The 19,414-nt window shown below is 39.9% G+C and overlaps 1 protein-coding gene across 2 annotated transcripts in view; it reads left to right on the forward strand.

Moving 5' to 3' along the window:
* Positions 1-19,414, forward strand: part of SEMA3A (semaphorin 3A) — a 334,819-nt gene that overhangs the window by 71,604 nt on the left and 243,801 nt on the right. The gene's annotated exons all lie outside the window — the stretch shown is intronic.

The raw sequence follows: 19,414 nt of genomic DNA on the forward strand, positions 1-19,414 counted from the left end.
CGTGAACTACCGCACTGTACTGTGTCTGCTGCTAATATAGACTTTTTGATAAAGAGATAGTATACTCGTAACTAGTATGTATGTATGTATAAAGAATGAAAAAAAAACCACGGTTAGGTGGTATATACAATTATGGACGGGCTGCCGAGTGCCGACACAGAGGTAGCCACAGCCGTGAACTACCGCACTGTACTGTGTCTACTGCTAATATATAGACTGGTTGATAAAGAGATAGTATACTCGTAACTAGTATGTATGTATAAAGAAAGAAAAAAAAACCACGGTTAGGTGGTATATACAATTATGGACGGGCTGCCGAGTGCCGACACAGAGGTAGCCACAGCCGTGAACTACCGCACTGTACTGTGTCTGCTGCTAATATATAGACTGGTTGATAAAGAGATAGTATACTCGTAACTAGTATGTATGTATGTATAAAGAATGAAAAAAAAACCACGGTTAGGTGGTATATACAATTATGGACGGGCTGCCGAGTGCCGACACAGAGGTAGCCACAGCCGTGAACTACCGCACTGTACTGTGTCTGCTGCTAATATAGACTGGTTGATAAAGAGATAGTATACTACTAATATTATATACTGGTGGTCAGGTCACTGGTCACTAGTCACAATGGCAGTGGCACTCCTGCAGCAAAAGTGTGCACTGTTTAATTTTAATATAATATTATGTACTCCTGGCTCCTGCTATAACCTATAACTGGCACTGCAGTAGTGCTCCCCAGTCTCCCCCACAATTATAAGCTGTGTGAGCTGAGCAGTCAGACAGATATATAATATATATAGATGATGCAGCACACTGGCCTGAGCCTGAGCAGTGCACACAGATATGGTATGTGACTGACTGAGTCACTGTGTGTATCGCTTTTTTCAGGCAGAGAACGGATATATTAAATAAACTGCACTGTGTGTCTGGTGGTCACTCACTATATAATATATTATGTACTCCTGGCTCCAGCTATAACCTATAACTGGCACTGCAGTAGTGCTCCCCAGTCTCCCCCACAATTATAAGCTGTGTGAGCTGAGCAGTCAGACAGATATATATAATATTATATATAGATAATAGATGATGCAGCACACTGGCCTGAGCCTGAGCAGTGCACACAGATATGGTATGTGACTGAGTCACTGTGTGCTGTGTATCGCTTTTTTCAGGCAGAGAACGGATTATATTATGTACTCCTGGCTCCTGCTATAACCTATAACTGGCACTGCAGTAGTGCTCCCCAGTCTCCCCCACAATTATAAGCTGTGTGAGCTGAGCAGTCAGACAGATATATATAATATTATATATAGATAATAGATGATGCAGCACACTGGCCTGAGCCTGAGCAGTGCACACAGATATGGTATGTGACTGAGTCACTGTGTGCTGTGTATCGCTTTTTTCAGGCAGAGAACGGATTATAAATAAAAGTGGTGGTCACTGGTCACTATCAGCAAAACTCTGCACTGTACACTACTGAGTACTCCTAATGCTCCCCAAAATTAGTAAATCAAGTGTCTCTCTAATCTATTCTAATTCTAAACGGAGAGGACGCCAGCCACGTCCTCTCCCTATCAATCTCAATGCACGTGTGAAAATGGCGGCGACGCGCGGCTCCTTATATAGAATCCGAGTCTCGCGATAGAATCCGAGCCTCGCGAGAATCCGACAGCGTCATGATGACGTTCGGGCGCGCTCGGGTTAACCGAGCAAGGCGGGAAGATCCGAGTCGCTCGGACCCGTGAAAAAAAACATGAAGTTCTGGCGGGTTCGGATTCAGAGAAACCGAACCCGCTCATCTCTAGTCTGTATGGTCCTCTGCCATCATTTCCGCAGCAGGAGCAGAGATACTCGCTGGAGCCGCAGTTATGAGAAGTTGCTGGATGCAGCCCACTATGCAAATATCCCAGATGCAGCCAGCGCAGTGAGAGGCCATATGTATGATGCCTGGTGTCTCACTGTGCTAGCCGCGGCTGCGATATTTGCATAGTGGGCGGTATCCAGCAACTTCTCATAGCCGCGGCTCCAGCGAGTCAAGCGGCAGCGGTATATAGAAGAATCGACCCGGCGTTGTGGGGGAGGGATAGCACAGCCACCATGGAGATGACAGAGCTCAGCCCACTGGCAAACCGTCCCGGCACAAAGAGGTACGCAAACTTTTTGCGGTAAGAAGGAAATAAAAAAACAAATGGCCTGACACTGTAAAAGACTCTGTAGTCTGTACCAACATAGCAACAAAGGGATACCACATGCCCAACAACAAGTCATGAATAAGCACTGAAAAAGCAATTCACCAAAGTCCATGATAACCATAGAAATAAGAGTGGTGCAGGACGGAAGGAATTGTCCTTTTATGATCAATGCAATCACATTTTTGGAAACTCAGCACTGGCATATCCAATTTCCCTTTCTTCATCTATTAGTGCTGCAAAATGGTTGTGTATCCAGAAAAAGGCCAAGAATTTCATCACATTTGTTGATTTAAGTATCCAATCTCGGAACAGAGCGATATTGATTTGTCACTTCATGAAAAAATTCTGAATACCTTTAACGAGATTCCTGAGACTCCACCAGCGGTTGCAGAGTCCCATCCCAGCAGAAGGAACCACTGGCGAAGTCCAGGTTATGTTCCAATAGTACGTTTACCTCGGCTCAATTTATTACGCACTAGATTTAAAGGGTTTAATTATCCTAAACAAAATGCTATCCTGAAAACCGTATCTGTTACATCATAAAGCCTAGTGTGCAGGAGGGAGGAGGCCTTAAGCACAGACCAGCTAACATCACTGCTGTTTTATGTACTGCATGTACAATATGTTCAGGTGTGCTAATGTATTTTTTTTTTCTAGTTTACAATGTTCCGGCCAAGAAATAGAAAGTGTCTAAAGTTGAACAAGCTTTTGGCTCCATGACCAACATCCATTGTGAGAAGCTCAGTGAAAAACATGCCACAATGTAATTCTAAGATGCTCCGATAGAACGTTTATTTCAAAACAAATGAGCTTTGCAAGATTCTTTTGTGACACAAGTTATGTCTATGCAAGAGAGCATGCATAAGAGGCATATGGTGTTCTTAAGACCACTTTTTCACGCACACAAGTATACCCATCTCAAGCCCAACAATCTCCGCAACCCTAACACTCTCTCCTCTATTCCAACAGCCTCCTCAAGATCCACACCGTCCATACTATTCAGAGGGTAATTATAACACTTACAGATGTGTCCACTTAAGTTGTTGCTTGCATCACAATTTCCGTGAATGTGCCTTTTTCATGGAATACATGCTGAAGCATGCTGCAGCGTACGCAACAATCTAAAAGGACACATCTGTATAATAGAGGGTCAAATGCTTAATCCACCACACAATTTGCCGAACCCTGATTGCTCTTTTTATAGAAACTTGCCAACAACTGTGCTGGGTCCAGGTAATCTGAGGAGTGTGTGGCCAATGCACGGAGGTGTGGCCAGTCCCCCTTCTTTAGAAATATTTAAAAGGTAAGTTTCTGTGCGGGTGCAACACGCACTGGACAGGAGAGGCGCCGGGTGAGGAGCAGGGGGGCGGCGGGGATGGCTGATGGGGGAGTGTGGCAGGGGATACCGCTCACCTTCCCCCCCCATCCCCCCCCCCCCCACACACACACACACACATCAAGTTAACTAGTTATATACCTAGTAGTGTAAGAATTATAATACAGGTTGAACTCGATGTACATTTTCTCTTTTTTCAACTTCATCTACTATGTTACTAAGCAGGTAGAGAGAGGACACTGCTGCAACTGCCTCTCTCCCCAGTGCAGCACACAGCAGCATGTGTGCTGCGCTGGGGAGAGAGGCTGCCACTGCGTCAGTGTCCTCTCTCTCTTGGCTCTGTCTACATTGGGGCAGGTGGGGCAGCAGGACCTGGGACCCTCCAACAGACCTGATCCCGGGTAAAGAGTTTATTTATAGTTAAATATTTTCTTATGCACATATTGACATGCATACCTGCAAACGGTTTCTTATGTGCAAGACACTTCTGCCCAAATTGAACTGTGTACATGTTTGTTTTGTGCAGGATATATATATTATTTATGTTATTATGCAGAAATTGAAGTGTGTATCTGAATGTGGTTTGTTATGTGCAGGATATATCTATTTTGATTGTGCGATTGCACAAATTTAAGTGTGTACCTCACCTGCATATAATTTAAAGCTAGGAAGCAAAGCTATTATGTGCATGATATTTCTATTTTCTATATTTTTATTCACAAAGTTATGTCTGTATTTTTTATCTTCAACTTCTTTATGTGAAAAGTTTGTATTTGTATAGGCCAAAACTTTAGAGGCTATATTGCTAACTGTATTCTATTGCAATGTAAAAAATGTATTAGTTTTCAATAAAAAAAACATTGGCGACAAATGTTGTGATCTTTACTCTGAAAATGCTAATTTTTATATTATATCATTACTGTGAACAAAAAACAAAGCATCACCTTTAAATCCACCAAATTTCAGTGCAGACCTGGATCTGGTGTGAACACATCCGGCTTTTGGACTAGTGTGAATGGGGGTCTCTGACTGACATATCGAAATGTCAAGGGTTGATAGACCTGGGTTGTACCCATGTAGTTCCCAGTCTTATGTCTGAAAAGGGTATAAATTGACAAAAGTAAATTGGTATACATTATTGTTTATTCCTTATTTTAAAGAAATTAAACTTTGAATTCGAATTTTTTATTCAACAGAATATTTAAATAGTAAAGCAAACACAGATGTTATAGATAGGGAGCAGCAGTGGGTGATTGGGGAGGCAGGAGGATACAGGTGTGACTGGGGAGTCAATAAATGACAGGCAAAGGCAAACAGGAAGGATGACTTGAGGTATTTGGTGACTCAGAGAGGCACCGGGTGATAGGAAAAGACAGCGTCTGACGAGAAGACAGTAGGTGTTGGGGGGAGAGGCAGAGTGTGATGGGAGTGGCAGAAGGTGACAGGGAGATAGTTGATGCTGGGGAGTCTTAGTGGGTGTCTGGGGAGGCAGTAGATGACAGCCGTGAGGTGGCTGCAACACTCATTGGTTTGCTTACTGTTAGGGTCAGGTCTAGAGCCTAGATCCACACCAGAGCAGTATGAGATGGGCTGGTACTGCAGGCAGTGGCAGGGTGGCTCCTCTTATACACCATGCCAAGATAGAGACCTCATACTCAGCAGCACTGCCTCCCCGTCAGCAGCCAGCCCCAGTCACTCAGAGAGGAACAAGGTAGAGATGAGCTAGTCATGTACCACGAAGCTGCGGCAATGCACAGACTGCACCGCTGATAGTGCTGACACTGTTTTGTTAGATCTAGTTTAGTATTTCATTATTTCATACTGTGCTTCATTAATTAACAACCTCTCTTTGCAATCATTCCATGTACTAAACAGTTAAATGGGCAGCTGAAGTTTTCACTCCCTGGGTAGTTCTGAGATAGATTAGAAAACCTTTTTGTGTAATGAAACAATTATGAAGGAAATTGGTAACATTTTGCTTCAAAAGTTTGTTAATGCTGTCATGACTTTGGATATATTGTTTTGAAGTTCATCATTGTATTGGCTAGAGAGGAAAAAAAAACGATTTTCATAAATTAACCTCTCTGTGGCAAACAAATCTCACTAGGACCAGATGTTAGTTACATTTGTGATCCCATACTATTGCATGCTGAAGGCAATGCCTGTAACACATTATTTTGTAGCATTTTGTAGCATTTATCACAATGGAGATGATGGTGAAATCTCTACTATTTAAGCAACAATGGCTCAATTTCAAGTCAAATAACCTCATTACCAAACCCCTCTGCCCTGCAATTGGCCACACAATGCATAGGAACTACTGTAATGTGGACTCAATTTTATATATATAAAAGTAATGTGGACTCCATTTTATATATATATATATATATATATATAAAATGTATTATTTCCCCCCACAAAATGTGGGACAGAACTCCCACTACTATGATTGAACACACTTGATCACATTTTCCTAACAATAGGTTACATTCCAACATACAGTGACTGCATACCTGAGCTACTTCCCACTGTCACCAAAAACTCCTCACACTCCACTAGTGTAAACAATAGTATCACTCACAGAGATACTACTCACAGAGCATCACTGCATCATTGACAGATATATACTGAAAAGTAGGGCAGTGTGTATGGTGTAATGGTCAGCATTACTGCCTCACAGCACTGAGGTCATGGGTTCGATTCCCATCATGGCCTTAACTGCGCGGAGTTTGTATATTCTCCCCGTACTTGCGTGGGTTTCCTCCAGGTACTCTGGTTTCCTCCCACAATCCAAAAATATACTGGTAGGTTAATTAGCTCCCAACAAAATTAACCCTAGTGTGAATGTGTCTGTGTGTATGTGATAGGGAAAAAAGATTGTAAGCTCCACTGGGGCAGGGACTGATGTGAATGGGCAAACATTCTCTGTAAAGCGCTGCGGAATATATGTGTGCGCTTTATAATTAACTGGTAATAATAATAATAATAATAATATGACTACATAACTTAAAAGACCTGATATATATCCTCACCAAAGATGACTGATACAATGATCATCTCCTTGTCCTTGCTAATAAAGATGGATGATACACATGTTGATTCTACACTCCTGGTTTGGGAGCTTATAATCTTGCTGATGTCCTCATGGCTCAGCTCTATTTGCGCTGATATATTCTGTGCACAATTTTTATGTACGCTTAATATTTTTGAGTCTTTGTAATGAATTTCACTTTTTAAATATACTACACTACATAGTTCTTTATTTGTTTTTAACATATGTCTTCTGTTTGGAGACCTGTGGGAAGCCAGTGGAGCTGAAAATTGTTCTTGGTACTTACTGTACTTACCACAAGTGCTATATGCCCAAGGAAGCTCTTTGGGTTAAGTCTATGGTACGTGTGTTATCTTTATATCCTTATATTTACTAATTTAATGTACTAGGAGGCACCTTTATTATATATATATATATATATACTGAATGTATGTTTGTGTGTACATACTATACACTATCTGTCTGTCTGTCTGTCTGTCTGTCTACCCATCTCAACATGAAATCAGATCCCATGATGTTTCAAGATTGCATAAGCCTGGGGCCGAAGGTTACTATCTTTGTTTCATCCTAACACATTTTTCAAACTTCATAATAAAGATAATTATTCATTTTAACACTGTTAGTATGCATGTATTTTTTTTAAATACACAAGAAGGGTGGAGGTTAGGCATATGAAATCCTGAAGAGATTGGGAGAGATGAAGGATGATATAAAGGAAATCCAGTCCTGCATATTTTCTATATCTCATCAGTTTCACAATTGTATTAGAATTTAAATAATTCTCACCACCTTTGGATTTCTTAAAATGTGTCAGCCAGTTATAATTACACCTGTGCTCCAGCCAGGAAGTCTGGAAAACATGCACAGTTTGGGCCAAGTTTGGGCAACATTGATCTCTAAAAGATAAATTTGGCCTATTCACGCCTATACTATTGACTTTCTGAATGCAACAGGTTTGTTTTATGTTAAAAGTAGATGTTTATGTTAAAAAACAGGTATGTAATTCTAATTATGTAATTGAACTTTTAACTTTTTGCAAATTAAGCATACATAAAGTGTGAAAACAATACGTAAAATAGAGGAGGACATAAAGCTTTTCAGATTTCAAGACTTGGATTTGTATCCTAGTATACTACTTAAAGTCTACATCACATTCATCATCTACTGCAGGACACCTAATCACTATTTTTCTGTAAAAAAAGAAATAAATATCAAATTATCCAAACAGGAAAGGTTTTAGTTCTTGTTAAAACAGTGACATGAATGATTACAGCAGAGCAATTATATTCCATTTTTTTCTTTGTAATGTAGTTCTTTTGTGGGAGAAGTAAAAAACCCATAATTTATTTCAATTAACAAATTCAAGGCATGAAAAACCTGGCATCCACTCAATACCATACAAGCTTTTGGCCATATTGTAAAAATTAGGGGAATTCCTTCTGTTGAAAACCATTAACTGGCATTTTAATAAATGAACATCAAACACTTCATGCCAGGAGGCCCAATAAAATATCACAGCAGCGGAGTCCAAAGAACTGCAGATCATTTGTGTTTGCAATAATTTATATAGGTCTAGTCATGAAAACAAATTAGTGGTGTTACTGGTTACAGTATATCCCAAATCTTTTAGAACAAAAATAAATGAAAGCATCATCCAACAGAAATCTACTGCTGCTATCAATCTAATCCTGGTTGGCATGTTTTATAATGATGTATATTCAGATGCAGTGTAATTCATAAACACACTTCAAAGTATATTCAAAATTTAACACCAGTTCAATAATACATTTAGTTTTATGACTAGAGTTCTACCTGGGGTCTCGTGTTTTGTTTCTTAATCATCATGATTTTGTTTAGGTTTTGCAAAACCACCTTCAGGTGTTTTGGTTCGGAATTCAAATTTAAAATCCAGATCTTGGATTTCTTTAAAATTGATAAAAACTGGTAAAATCATGAAATTTTTGCAATTCAAAACCCAAAATTTTTAAAATCTGAATTCCGAACCGCAGAAAGATCCAAACTGGAATTTGTTTGGTTCAGAACTGCAAACTTTGGGTGGGTCCGGATTTCTAAAGAACCAAACAGAACAACTCTAATTATGATCACATATTTCCTACACGTTCACTTTTATTATATTAATATATTAAACCTTGGCTTCTGTTTTTCTGCTGTTGATGCTTTCTCCGACGAAAATGTAATGTTTCTGTTAGTATGTACTAAGGAGCTGATTCTGAGATGGACACAGCCACGCGTCCACATGCAACGGCCGTAGCATTCTGGTCTGTGCACGTGCACTGGCTGCAGTGCGTGTGTGCGACCTTACACATTGTGGCTGCAGTGTGATTGACAGCGGTGGGTATTCACAGGGTGTCAACACAGCGTTGGGGGGTAGGCAGGACCATTTTTGGGGCGGTTGCGTAATGTCACACGCAGCCTCTCCAATTAAAAAAAGGCGGCTGACCACTTCACAGCGCAGCCAGGCTGTTCTGACAGGCGTCAAACTTAGTCCCAATGCATTGGGAGGCACCCTTACACATGTTGGGTTGCCTTGTCCTGTGCTGGGCGGCCCACAGCATGTGAGGAAATGGATGCAGATCTGGCTGCACATGCAGTGATCTGTGTCCATCTCTGAATCAAACCCTATGTACAGTATGTATTATTACTTTAGAACATGTCATCATCTTATTCGTCATATTTAAAGGTTTGTCTTCTTTGTGCGCGTGTTCTTGGCACAGGTTGAAGACGATAATAAAATTATATAACCTGTGAGTTGGTCCCAGATGGGATTTATGTTTAAAATAAACATGCAAATGTTCCCAGAGGGTGGAGTATATCATATGTATCCAGATCTCATGAGGGGAAGGGTGTTGGTGTCTTTGTGATAGATTTGTGTCTTAAAGTAAGACGTCAGAAGGTCTCTGCATTGCATCCTCTTGAAAGGAAGCTGGAATAACGCCCTAAAAGGCAGCTGTGTTGTAATTAAAGTTGTGCTACAGAGATGAAAAAGAAGGGAAGAACAGAAAATGAAAGCTTAGTCTTTGTGTTTAAAATATTGTCTACCTTCTCTTATCTTTATGCTACTTAATTACTAGCAGCCACAATAAATGCAAACTGTACTTTGTCCCTTTTCCTTGGGAAATTCATTAGATGCTGATAGAATAGGATTTTACTGGACAAACTACATAGCCAGCAAATCTGCTCTATACACGAAGAAATCATGCAATCTTGTACGCTGGAGAGATATATATATATATATATATATATATATATAAGCTTTCAACACATATTCTAGAGGCTGAATTACATTGCATATCATTATAGTTTTGTGTCTAGAGAACCTTGTTAGATTCTGTAGAACGTGTACTTTATTTAAATATAGCATTAATCGTCACCAAGTACTATAAGAAAACTATCCATGTTAGTCAAGAAATTAATTTAATAAAAGATAAAAAAATGTAAATAAACATGTTCATTAAAATAATTGTCTGCTTCATCTAAAAGTAATCCCACCTGTCAAAGTATTTACTTATGGTTTCTTACCCATCCAATCTTTTTGACTAATTTTTCAGTATATTATCTAATTATCTCTCTAATTAAGATGCAAAAAGATCATATCTTTATGAAAACCTTATGCCTCATATATTGGCTGGACCATCAGCTCGTGTTTATTGTCAATGGGCCGGATTCAAATGTTCTTCCCCCTCCCGGCCGCGATTGCGCCCGCCAGCAGTATTCTAATGTTAATGTGGATGGACGTGACAAGTTCATTTCAGCTTGCTACCTCCAGGGGTAGCGAGCTGAAATTAGCGTAAAGAGACCTGTTTGGGCACCCAAACGGGTCTCTTCACGATCGCGCCTATTACTTTGGTCGGGTTTAGGTGCTTGTGCACCTAAACCCAACTGTAATGGACGCGATCAGCGCAATTACAGGGGGCATTTGAATATTGCCCCTTTTATCTCCCGTCACTTTAGACAGGAGATAGGGGGTGCAATAAGATCTGAATTCCCCCATTATGTCTGTGAATGATGACACATATGCTGCGCAGCACGAAAGATGGCTATATATTTTGCAGATATATCGGTATATTTGCTTTTATTTATGGGCAATAAGCTGACCGACCATATGCCGGCTGCAGGAACTGCCAGCGATGATGTTACTACCAGTTCCTGCGGCCAATCATGTCAGGTAGTGGATTGGTGAGTGTGTATGCCAAGATTGTTTGTGCATAATCCTCACCAATTTTTAGGTCGGTAAGCAGATTGCCCATTGGCCGAGCGTACCTACCCTGCCTTACACATTACTTTATAAACAGCGACAGTATTAATATGGATTAAGGTATTAATGCCTTCTTGTTGGATTTAAATTTGTATTAACTGTAGCAATAAGCATTGTGATGAGCATGCTTATTTCTCACGGCTACGTTTCGCAATTCTAACACTTTTTGTAATTGTTAACAGTTAAAGATGTTAAAAATAAATGTGACTAAGTATCATATAGAAGCTCTTTTCTTACGTGCAGCACAAATCAATCACTGCTCTGAACTGTTCTGTGCTCCTGTTTTGGAATTCACTTCTGTTCTCTATATTCCTTATATATATTGTACTTCAATCTTTTACAATGTTTAAGGCCTAATTAGGGGTTTATAGTATGTCAAAATGTAAAGAATATACTATTGTTTCATGCTTCATTTCTAATTTTTATTACAATTTATTGTTGGTGTTTGCTTCTATGGTATAGACAGCTAATAGAAAACAAATGTCCACTCAGACAACTTTTCCTCCATGGAAAATAATGAAGACCTCATATAAAGGCAGTTTATGACTCTTTTGGGCACAATGTAATATTTTTGACCAAAGATCATTTTGCAAAGCTTTAGAGTAGTTAATGGCATATAACAATTTTATAACTCAATTTCTTGTAATTTAAAAGGAAGCACCTGATGAACTCAGGTAGCTTTTGCTCACAATGTTAGATCCCAAAAAGTGTTTTTGCAATAAAATGGACTGTTGTGTGACTGCTGCGTTAATATTACAGTTACGGTTTGAAAGTAGGTTTATTAACTAACTGTAATTCTTACATTGAGCAGTTAATCTATATTTGTGCATAGATACTACCTCACTCCATAGACCTCAGCCTGGAGTTTTAGAGGAATGGCATAAAAATGATGAAATGAGGTACATATTCCTCTGTGCATAATTACAAAACATAAGCATACAGCAGTGGCATATTTATAATGGGTGTGGAATGTGCAGTGCACATGGGCCCCTGGCATCCAGGGGGGCCCACACAGAACACTCTGCACCCATTTTTTGCAATACTTACCTTCCAGAGTCCCATGTCTCAGCAGCAGCGCTGCAAAAATCACAAGAAAAATCGCACGTAGCCATTTTCTTTGCATTTTGCAGATGAGCAATAGGAAAATCAGTAGGAAAATGGCCCCCTAGCCATTTTTCTGGGGACCTGCACATGCACACTTGACTCTGTGACAACATTAGGACCCCCTAGTGACCATAGTGCCCAGAGTCAACAGTGCTGCCAGCTAGAGAGGAGGGGGCGGAGAATGAGACTACACATGGGCTGCCTTCTATGCCCCTGGCTCCCTACTGTCAACTTAGGCCCTCAATTTTCACTTTTACTGGCTGCTGCTTAAAACATAATATCAAAGGAGAGACCCTGGTTCACATATTTGACCCTGAAATGTCTGCATTTTCAGTGCTGATCGAGTGTTCAATAAAATAAAAAAAAATTTAAGTTACATGGGGCTTTTACAATGTACAGTATGTATTTTACCTGATTTATAAAATAATATTTATTGAATATGTGTCTTAAAACTGGAGATGTGTGTTTTGTTTTGTTTTTAATTCAAACTCATCCAGATTTAGAGGATCAATGTTGAACTGAGTTTCTTGGTTTGGATCTTCCCGGATTCAGAATTTGGATTTAAAATGAGAATCTTGGGTTTTGGAATTTTTCTAAGTCCATCCCTCATGATTTAAGGCATTGCCATAACTAGGCATTTTAGCAACATATGCAAGAAACTGCATCGACACCGCCCCATATTTAAATTAAAGCCAGTGCACGCCGTAGGCGTCCAACAAAAATATAGGGGTGTGGCTTCATGAGGAAGAGGTGTGGCCACAAAATAATACCAATTTATATTACGCCACACAGTAATCTCCATTATTCTAATGACACCACACAATACTGCCACTTACACACATTACATCAGGTAGAGCCCTTATTATACATTACACCAAGTAGAGTCCCTGTCACACATTATGCCAGGTAAAGCCCCTGTCACACATTATGTCAGGTAAAGCCCCATTTTACACATTACACCAGGTAGAACCCCCTTTTACACATTACAGCCGATAGAGTCCCCTTTTACACATTATGGCAGGTAGAGCCCCTTTTACACACTACAGCAGGCAGAGTCCCCTTACAAATTATGGCAGGCAGAGCTCCCTTTAACACATTATGGCATGCAGATCTCCCTTGAACATATTACGGCAGGCAGAGGTCCGTTTAACACATTACGTCATGCAGAGCTCCCTTTTACACATTATGGCATGCAGAGCCCGTGTATGAGAGAGATAGTCAGTCCCCGTAGTGCATATTACCTCACACAGCTACAGTATGATCAGCCGGAACCGCACTGCCCATCTGCAACAAGTAGCCGGCTTTATCAGGGAACACACACTGTGCAGCATGCCCCAGTAACATGTAGCCACCCACAGCAACTAATTACCGTGGGAAGCCACAGACTGCGACCGCCACATTACAGCATTAGCTGCCGCCAGCAGCAGCTAACTAGCACAGCACAGACACACAATGTGGTGCTGAAATCCAGGTGTTGCCAGCGGTTCTGCTTTCACAGTGCACATGCGCTGTGTTCCAGGCACCGCTTGCACACTCCTAGTTATGGCCCTGATTTCAGGTGCCATTTCACACAGAAGAATGTGGTAAAAATTTACTGGAAATGACTAGAAATTAATGTTATTGATGTTAATACAAAAATTTGTACAAATATAGACCCAAAGTAAATGATTTTATCTGTTTCTATCAATTTTCAAGAAATCCAAAACCAAATCTGAATTTGATACAAAACACTTGAGTGTGTTTTACCAAAACTAAAAAACAAAACCGAAAGACTAAGGGTTGTTTTGGCAAAACCAAAACATGAGGGTCCACTCACATCTCAATTTAAAACAGAAAGTTTTCTGCATAAGGAACTTCAATACAATGGCTCAACAGCTACAGTCCCCTGGAAATTATTTTAAATCATTAGCAAACTAGCCAGAAATGCTTGTCCTTTTATCCTGTTTTATTGTATAAATATGTAAATGCCTGTTAATAGAATGCGTGTTTTGGTCCCATTTTCACAGTTTCTGTATTACATATGGAGGTAGTTTTTTACTTTTTCTCTGTTAAATTTCAGACTTGGGGGACTATTTATATAATAATAATAATAATAATAATAATGTTTGTGGTATACCTCCCAAAACACCCATTTTCAGAGGGTACCTGCAAATAATAAGGATACTCAAAATGTAAGAATGAGGGACTGCAGTAGATATCTGCCATAGTCCCTCCATTTCCAACAGCAGAAGCAGTCCCCATAGGTTTCTGTGGGGGCTGCTAGGCTGTAAGATATACTAAGTTCTGGAATGCAATGCACAACTTGTGCTGAGGCTTGCAATTGTCATCAGCCAAAATGAATAGTACAGTAGTTTATGACTTTACAAACTCACATGTTTGTGATTGTAAGTTATGTTTATTGCCTTATTGTTTTTATTTTGTTTTGCTTTGTAAACTGTATTATTTTTTTTAACCACAAAGGAAAAAAATATTTTTTTAAATCCATGAATCACAAACTATCCTAGCAGAAACCAAATAACTTTGTATTGTAGATGACAAGTTAGTTTGTATAAAACATTTTTTTTAAAATAAAGGCAGAGATGGAAATTAAGGGCCTGATTTAGACCTGATGGTAGCAGCAAATTTGTTAGCAGATGGGCAAAACCAAGGGGGTCATTCAGACCTGATCGCACGCTAGGATTTTTAGCCGCGCTGCAATCAGGTCAGAACTGCGCATGCGTATGCACAGCAATGCACAGGCGCATCATATGGCTACAAAGCGGATCATTGCTGGGCGATGGATTGTACAAAGAATCCATTCGCACAGCCGATCGCAAGGAGATAGACAGGAAGAAGGCATTTCTGGGTGTCAACTGACCGTTTTCTGGGAGTGTTTGGAAAAACGCAGGCGTGTCCTAGCGTTTTCAGGGCGGGTGTCTGACGTCAATTCCGGTCCCGGACAGGCTGAAGTGATCGCAGCGGCTGAGTAAGTCCTGGGCAACTCAGAAACTGCACAAAACTTTTTTGTACTGCTCGGCTGCACATGCTTTTGCACACTTGCAAAGCAAAAATACACTACCCTATCGGCGGCGACTATCTGCTCGCAGCAGTGCAAAAAAACCCTAGCGAGCTATCAGGTCTGAATTAGGCCCCATGCGCACTGCGGGGTGGGGGTGGGGGAAGATATAACATGTGTGAGTTAGATTTGGGTAGGTTATAGTGTTTCTGTGCAGGGTAAATACTGGCTGCTTTATTTTTACACTGCAATTTAGATTTAAGTCTGTACACAACCCACCCAAATCTAACTCTCTCTGCACATGTTATATCTGCGACCCCCCCATCTGCAGTGCACCTGGTTTTGCCCATCTGCTAACAAATTTGCTGCTACGATCAGGTCTGTATTAGGCCCTAAGTTTTTAAACAAATGTGTACAGCACATTTATATAAAAAGAACACAGGATTGATGCAAGCAAACCATGCACAGTGTCATACTGGGGCGTAAAGGGGCCATCAGGGGTATAAGGCAGTAGGGGCCCATGCTTAAGGGCTCTGGCCAGCCACCAGTCCATGGTCTGTATAGCAACTGACTCTCTAATATAATACCAATGTGTTTTATAGAGTGCATCTTCTGGAACCTGACCCATAGAGGAGGGGAAGGGGGGTCACCAGGGATTTCCCCTGTCCTCGTGTGGGCCAGTTGGACTCTGAACATGCATAATATAAGCAAAGTAGCATGGATATACAGTATGTGTAGTGTGTTATGTGATAGCCTTGAAGATAAAGGCACATTAATGATTCCTGCTAGTTAGCCTGTATTGTTAAAGCGAGAATAATTTAAAAGGCAAAGCCAGGTCTAATAATTTAAAAGGCAAAGCCAGGTGCCAGAATTGCACCCATGCCTGTAACTCGCATGCTATTGCATAAGGCACGTAAAATGTATTCTTTTCTTTTTTTTGCTTTGTCATGTGAAAGTTTATTTTTGCTGTACTTAGAGTAACTCAAATACCAAGACAGATGACTTCTAAACTACACTGTTCACACACCACATATAAATATAAATCCACACACGATAATATAACTACACATTTTTATTTATTTTTTGATCGGCATCACAATTAGTTTAGAACGTGTCCTAGTTATGCAGTATTGGGCGAGTATTCTTGTTCTTTCTAGAGCTTATAGTATGTTGATGAAAGTAAAACATAGGTGATGACAAGGCAGAAACACTTTGTGACATGTGCAGATAAGGTGACATGAAACCCGAGGTCATGGAAAGGGTCAGCATACAAGACAATATTAGAACAAAGATCTTTTCAAGTCAAGTCATATGTCTTATATCACTAGATATAGTCTGTTCAGTTATACTCTTGGGGCTCTGAAGCATTGCATGTTTTCTCATTTACAGTTTGATCAGAACAGAAATGTCAGCATCAGTACTTCCATCTATCCTAGATACAGTCTAATTTGTAATTTAGAAATGTTTTCCAGTTTCTTGCTCCTACATGTAGTACAGATTTATTATTATATGTTAGTGTTCATTAAATTAAGGAAATTGACTGTATCCTATTTCTGCCTGATGAAATCCTTCGGATTATGAAATGTTTGGCAGGGATGGAAATGCATGAAGTATTTTATTGTCCTTCAAGACAGCAAGGCTGGCACAGAAATAGAGATCGCTTTTCATATGGAAATAAGTTATTTGAGATTTAAATGAACAAAATAAAATCACTTTACCTAGGTGACATTTATATTTGAAACTGCAGATTGCAATGATGGCAGCACAAAAGATATTGCACAATAGAAATGTGGCTATAAAATGGCCATTTTGACATACATGTAGATGTGCTTTTCTTATTTACGCTACACACAATTTATTTTCCTGAGAGGTGACAAAGTATCCTTATACAGAACAGAAAGGTGCATGTGATAATGTGTGTGCTCTTAATGAATGTTGTACTGATACCCACAATAGTAGCCCTATTGCAAAGGTTTGTGCACAAGGTGGGGCATGCTACAGTACCTATGCTTATTCTATTAATACCTATGACAATACAAGATGAGTTTTAGACCTTTAGCAGACCAGTAGATTGGAGTTGTGGGTAGAAACCTGATGCACCCATCTACGCTAATGCAGACATGAACTCACGACCGTTTTGCAGATTTATCTTGCATATTTTCTTTTTCTGCATGTTGTGGAGCTTGCAAGTTTCATTTGTTGCTGAAGGGGAGTAATTGCCTATGTGCAAATACCCGGTTGGTACCCATTGATGGTGGCTATGACATGAAGATAAATATAGATAGGCATAATGCTGATGAATAGATGTATACACAGTGGGGGTCATTCCGAGTTGTTCGCTCGTTATTTTTTTTCGCAACGGAGCAATTAGTCGCTAATGCGCATGGGCAATGTCCGCAGTGCGACTGCGCCAAGTAAATTTGCTATGCAGTTAGGTATTTTACTCACGGCATTACAAGGTTTATTCTTCGTTCTGGTGATCGTAATGTGATTGACAGGAAGTGGGTGTTTCTGGGCGGAAACTGTCCGTTTTATGGGTGTGTGTGAAAAAACGCTACCGTTTCTGGGAAAAACGCGGGAGTGGCTGGAGAAACGGAGGAGTGTCTGGGCGAACGCTGGGTGTGTTTGTGACGTCAAACCAGGAACGAAACTGACTGAACTGATCGCAGTTGCCGAGTAAGTCTGGAGATACTCAGAAACTGCTAAGAAGTGTCTATTCGCAATTCTGCTAATCTTTCGTTCGCAATTTTGATAAGCTAAGATTCACTCCCAGTAGGCGGCGGCTTAGCGTGTGCAAAGCTGCTAAAAGTAGCTTGCGAGCGAACAACTCGGAATGACCCCCAGTATGCGGTTAGCATACCGCTCATCGGTATTCCGGCTGTCATAATACCGATGCCGGGAATCCGACGGGTATACCGGCGAGGTAAGTGATTCCCCCTCTATGAATGTACACGACACCCATAGAGGCAGAATATAACCTGTGGCAAGCGTAGCTCGCCAACAAAGTGTGATGAGTGCAGTGAGCCCACAAGGGGCTTTATTGCAATTTCCCTCCAGTCGGCAATCTACCACTTGGGATGCCGATGTTGGGATACTGACATTCAGCATCCCAGTCGGCATTAAATCATACCGACCCCGTATACAGCACAGCATGTTTCATTTAGTAAGCAATGCAGAGATAATTAAGACCAAGTTGCATTCAGCTCAGCGGTCTTATTATGTTGAGACATTCTGTAGGTGTGCAGTGAAGTTTGAAGCTGCATTGTCCTTTGTGTAGTGGCCATCCAGTCTTAAGGGAGGAGCCCACACATTATTAGAATGAAGGAAGAAAGTTGAATTTACCAGGATGGGAGGTATTACTATTTCTGGATATTCTTTATTATATCTTGGTTGTCAACAATATCAAGATTGCAAAGTTAAGGTACAAGTTGAATTTGGCAATTAATTACTAGTTTGTATCAGTCATAGTTAGTATTGCATAATCTATAAGCTTTGCATGTACATTTTTAGATCTTTGTCATATTCCAATTATTTAACATACCATAGTGAGTTATGTAACAAACCTCATAAAAGCAGTTTTGTTACTGCAACTTTTTTACTTATCCAATCATAAACTTCAGGTTGTAGAAACCTGTGTAACACTCCTTGTGCTGTTAGTTTCTGACTGAATACCACTTCTAAAATATGACAACAATTTACATTGTATTGTGATAGAAATCTGTAGTGTGTATCTTTATACTGTACATCTGCACTGCTCATGGTCAACTGTGTAGTTTGGCCAGTTAATTCAAAGTAGATCTATTTTCTCTCTTTTCTAGCAAAGGACGTATCCCAGTACATTAAATTTCCATGTAAGGTCATTTTGGACATGGTCAAATTGAGCACAATGACCCTTATGGCTTAGAGAAACATGCTCAAGGTGACCAGTGGTGGCAACTGGTCAGCATATGTACACAAAGGTTACAAACACTTGTTTAGAAAGCCTTATTTAGGATGAGGGTTTGGTCCACTTGTGTTTCTTTATGTTTATATATATATATATATATATATATATATATATATTTTTTTTTAGGAATCCTAAAATACTTTTATCAGCAATAAAAAATTTTTTTCCCTTGTTTGAAGAGAAATCATTTTAACTTTAGTTTAAAAGCTATTTAAACATAGTACTGTATTATTCTAGAGTATAATAAGCAAGTACATTTGATATATTGGTCATGCATATTGTTAGAATATAGAATTCCATTTGACAAACTGTCTGGTCTATCTTCATCTGTTATGCACACCCCATGTTGTCTCTCATGCTAAATTGTAGCCTTACAATCAATCTCCAGCTGAATTTTTATATGATGTATCTTTTACAAACCTCAACTGTTCTCAGTTATTCTGATGAACAGATGTCCATTAGCAGTCTAAATGATTTGGATGATCACACTGATAGTAGCTCCTTTTT

Source organism: Pseudophryne corroboree, chromosome 6, assembly GCF_028390025.1.
Source record: "Pseudophryne corroboree isolate aPseCor3 chromosome 6, aPseCor3.hap2, whole genome shotgun sequence".
NCBI lineage: Eukaryota > Metazoa > Chordata > Amphibia > Anura > Myobatrachidae > Pseudophryne > Pseudophryne corroboree.